The sequence below is a fragment of the Anser anser genome, assembly GCF_964211835.1.
Source record: "Anser anser genome assembly, chromosome: 4".
In the NCBI taxonomy this organism is placed as follows: Eukaryota; Metazoa; Chordata; class Aves; order Anseriformes; family Anatidae; genus Anser; species Anser anser.
Window position 1 is genome coordinate 68644209 of NC_139724.1, and position 5102 is coordinate 68649310.

At 40.7% G+C, this 5102-nt stretch overlaps 1 long non-coding RNA gene across 2 annotated transcripts; it reads right to left on the reverse strand.

Moving 5' to 3' along the window:
* Positions 1–6: 6 nt before the first annotated feature.
* Positions 7–4804, reverse strand: LOC310899352. 2 transcript variants are annotated; one of them, XR_014584226.1, is made up of 4 exons: positions 4646–4804; positions 2682–2896; positions 1690–1903; positions 7–1148 (listed from the first exon to the last, which is right to left on the reverse strand). It is a non-coding gene; the product is annotated as an uncharacterized lncRNA (long non-coding RNA). The 2 variants fall into 2 exon arrangements; XR_014584227.1 differs by lacking the exon at positions 7–1148 and having other exon boundaries at positions 1160–1903; positions 4646–4801.
* Positions 4805–5102: the final 298 nt, after the last annotated feature.

Consider the following 5102-nt stretch of genomic DNA (forward strand, 5'->3'; position numbering starts at 1 on the left):
TCCAGATAATATGATACTCAACAGATGGTGGTAAAAATATGCCTGTGACTAGCAAAAAGCTAGGATTTTTGTCTTTTAGCTAGTATTTAAGTGTTTATTTATAGTGTACAGTTATTTACATTAATGTAGTGCCTGCAGCTTCCGTGCATTTCACCATCCTACTGCTTTACCAGTGGAAGAGGCACAACGTAAAAGTTCTAACACGAAAGAGCTAATGAGTTAAAGAAATGAGCCGGAGAATAAAAATGCAAAAGTAATATACCTGCATTGGTAGACAGCAAACTGACAGAGGTCAGCCCATCCAGAGATCACCCCATCCTGTTGCATGTTAAGAACAGCAGCATTTTAAATCCAACATCCATAGCCCCATAGAACATCTACGGAGATAGCCAAGATGTACTGTCCTTTGGCAGTGTCATACACTCTTCATTTACCATATAGAAAGCCTAGGATATTTAGATTTCTCAGTTGGCATCCAGGGAGTTGCCCAGTATTATGCAATAAGTTCTTGGCTGAAATGAGACCTTTGCCCACACATATTCTGCTTCAAATAATGGGCTGGGCTAAACTGCTGTCTGAAATTCTTCCTTCAATTTTCTTCTATCGTCTACACCCAACTTGTAATTCTGTTTAGCACATTAATCACCTCTTCTGACATAAGTTTTTGTAGAGCATTGTCTCCCTCAAAAAGCTACTTAGATTTCAGAGCACTTCACTGAGAAGCATCACTGTAGGAAATTGTCTCTAAGAGGTCTACATTATACAAGTGTCAACACTTAATATGAGGCAGCACTGTTTTTCTCTTTTTGGAGAAGAAATTCAACTCTTATTTGCCCTTTCCATACATAAATTAAGATGCACCTATTATGGCCATCAGGCATTGAGTCTAGCAGATGAATACTGCTTCTGATTAAATGCAATCCATATGCTGCAGTTTGCTATCACATGAAGTATGCTGTGCACTTTACATCTCAAATATTCCTCTTGATGATTAGAACATTTCCTGATTAGCTTGAACAAGCAGTCTTCTTCCTCTGACCTTCCTAGTGAAAGAGCTGGTATGAAGATAACCTTCCTGTGAATGCTGCACTGTTTTCTCAAACTCGACACCTCCTGCATGTAGTTAATTTTCTGCTGTTCATAATCCACTTAGAAACAAACAAAAAAAAACTTGAGGGTTGAGAACCACTGGATCTTGTTTCGTTCAAGCATTTAGGCCTAAATGCTCATAAGTATACTAACATGCATTTAAATGGAGTACATAAATGATGTATCTAGCAGAGCTCTTATAGTGTGTGAATTGGTTAGATGTGACATGGTGTATACTTTTGCTTTCACAACACTTTATTACTTTTTGATGGCTGAAATGTCAGCTTCATAATAAAAGCTATGCACCATGAATACGTTTATTTGTTTACACACCCAGGAAAATTACAGATTTCAAATCTGGTCTCACCATTGTATGCTATTTTTAAATAGCAGGACATAACTGATTCCCATTTATATACAGAACTGCTAGGTTTGTCATCTCCTCCTTCACTCCCCTCCCCTCACCCCAAACTGGGAGGGGAAAAAACATAAATAAATGGAATTAGAGAAGAGATTTTGGGGGTGGGAGGTGGGGGGAGTATACAACTCTTGGGATTAGACAGGGATATAACAGTTATCAATGTCAGAACATAGACAGACCTCCATTACCAGACATATCAGATCCTTCTCCAGCTGGATCCATGAGACCAAGCTAAATCCCCTCTGGTATGTGGTGAAGCACCTTCACCTGAGGCTGCCAGGCTCAGCAGAGCTGTGTGTCATGAGCACCAAAGCATCACCTAAATTCTGAGCTGCATCTGAGGCTGGATAGTGTTCTGGCTTCAGGTTCAGGCAGATATGTATCCAAACACCCCTAAAAAAAAAAAAAAGATTCACAATCTGACAGTCTGCAGAAATTATTTACATTACTTTTTTTAGCCTATTTTCTAACCTAAACCCTGTTGTAAACCTCCATCACTTTGTCACATTTGGGGCATGAAGAGCATAGAGCATCTTTTTCTACATGCAAAGAGATCCTACAAGAAAAACGAATGCAACCTTGGAGTGAAAAGCCATTACTTGCTGTCTGATAAACACAACAGACAGCTAGGACTGAGGAGACAGCTAGGAGACAGGAGGAGCGAGGAGTCTATGCATTTTCCAGACTTCCCACCCTAATGAAGACCCTGATGAATCTTTGCTGACCAGACAGGGAGGAATGTTTGCCTCTGTCATCACACCTTGTATGGCTCATCTGCAGCCCACTGAGTTTGCATGTCAGTTGAAAATTTGTATGACCTTAAAGCAGCCATATACTTATTAGTCCTTTTTCCATAGTGTTTAATTTTTTTTTTTCAGTTCATTTCCTTTAAAACTTTAGTTAGGGTTGGCCAGGTACAAGACATTAGCTGGTCCTCAGCTCTTTTGACAGCCTCTCGCCCAGCCTACCAAATGTCTGTCCCACTGCCAAGACAGACATCCCCAACAGAAACACAGCCAAGTCCCCACCACCTCACCTACAGGTGCCAGAAGTTAAGGAAATGCAAACTCGGGGCAACTCAGGTCAGAAAAGGACTGAGTGCATAACTAGATAAAATGTAAATCTTCCAGGAAGTTTTCAACAAATACAGAACGACAAACGTCTGCCTCACCTGCGCAGGGTCGAGCCTCGTTCCTTAAGGACCCATCGCCACCTTCTCACAGCACCAGCAGGGAAATCTCTGCCTTTACTTTTGTAACTGCTGCCCTGGTGCTGCTTAGCAATGCTTTCACTTCAGCAGGAGAGCAATCGCTCTCATTTGATGTCAGAGTGAGACAGCAAAGTGCTTTGGTTTGGAGTACAGCGTTCAGAATGATGATTACAAGCCTGAGAGACAGAGAGAGTGCTCCTGAAGTGAAGGGGTGTGCCCTCCGGAAATTAAGCAACTGACAGATATTAGAACACTACTAAACATACACAAGAGCTCAGGTCCCTCTTGCAAAGTTCATTGCACTATGCAAAACCAGCTAATTCAAGGTGGAATTGAAAGGCATATTTGCATGCTGCAATATGGGTTACTCCACTTTATCTCATGTGAGCATGCTGGACTGAAAAGTGAGGTGCCAATGATGACCTTCCAGGAATATTGGCCAATTAATCTCAGCAGTGGAGACTCTTAAATGTCATCCAAATCTCATCCATGTGGGCATGCCAAAAATGTTTTGCATTTCTACATGACCAAATTATGCTTTGCAGGCAGTGCCTTCTTTCACATCAGAGCAATGGAGTTTCGCTGTTATCCCTTGTGAAACAAGCAATTATTAATCAAGCGTGAAATTTTATTGACAACAGTCAATGACAAGAATGAGATTCATGCAAATTTTAAGACACAAGAGACAACTAAATGGTCTGATTTGGTTTTCCATATATATCTAGTGAGCCTAGAAAGATCAAGAAATTCTGATAGCTGCAATAGTGACTGCCTTTTTGGGGTATGAGGTAAGAGTAGGAAAGAAGTCCAGTTTTCAGATAGACTTCCCATGTTGTGGGAAACAGAGTGACTGGAGAAAAGACTGAGACAAGAAAACTGAAGAGTAAAGACCAGGATGAGATACAAAAAAAAAAAAAAAAACAGGACTTGTACTCAGCAGAGACCAAGAAGAGAAAGGAACAGGACTTCACTGATTAGAGAATACACCCTGTGATACCAGAACCCAAGTATTTTTCTCCTACTGGTAAATACTCTATAACCCTTGACAAAGTATGTGTCTTGTCACTTATACTGTAGACATTGACAAGGAAGCCACAATGACCACAATACTGCTGCCAGTTTTATAACACAGCTTCATGCCCATCAAAATTGTTACCCTGGGAACCTGACAGTTTTGCACATGAGGTTTGAACACGAACTTGTTTTAGAAGCACAGTGATTTCACCCACAAAGTAGAGAAATATGTTGTTGCGTTTGCTCACTTTATTGTGTATAATTACCTCTATGAGAGAGGAGGCTATTATTAAAATCACAACAGCAAGAAGTCAAACAGAATCAGTGTAACTATGGAAGAAGTTGGAGCAGAAGGTGCTGTCTCCAGATTAAGAAAGTGTTTTGACATATTTGTCAGATTTATTGTTTGGGATATTTTGATAGCTACTTGCATTTCAAGTAATGTGGTACCTTCTTCCTAACCATTATTTTTATTGTTGTATTTTTTCATGATCTTACTCTCTCACTTAGATACCTTTTTTTTATTATTAAAAAAAATAAAAGTATTAGCCTAGTAGTTAAACAAGCTCTTTGTATCAAGGAAAATAGTATAAAAGTATTAAAAATTAGCTCCAATATTTCACTCCTGTAATGGCAATTGCTGAGAACACAGAACTGTCTGTGCAAAAGGAGTGATGACCTTGATTCAAAGGGTTCAGTGCCAGTTACTAGGGCACAAAGTAAAATGATTTTTAGAGGAATTGGTCCTTATGTGGAGCGTTTCTATTATGTAAGAGATGGGAGAAGAAAGACAAGGTTCTGTGCACACCTTTTCCTAGCACAGTGCTGTCAGCCTGCACAGCCTATTCCCCTTTCCTTTAAGGGTGATAACACGTTCATTTTTACACCCATGGCTTGTTCCCTCTCATTACCTTGTAGGAGAATCTTATTCCTTCCTCAGATAAGTTATACCTCTTCCCATCTCCATCAAACATCTCCTCTCCAGCTCATTTATCATTAACAATTCCCACTCACAAGAAGCAAAGTTTCCACTCAAATCCAACAGCATACAGAGCATCTACCCTCACAGGAAGGAGCAAACCCACTTGATATACATACCTAATGGAGACAAACGAGCAAGCTCCAGCCTGGCAGCATTCAATCATGGTGAGGACTGGGTGACAGATGGTGAAGGATTTGACACAGCTGACTTAGACCCAATTTCCTGAAAGGTCTGCAAGAGCACTGCAGTCTGGTGGTGTAGTGATGAGCAAGCTCCAGATGCAGAAGGCTGGAGCAGTCTCATCAACTCTTTTGGTGCTCTTTCCCCAGCTGAAGCACATCTGCTGGGCACCCAGTTCCTGCTCTGATGGGGTGCAACAGGGCATT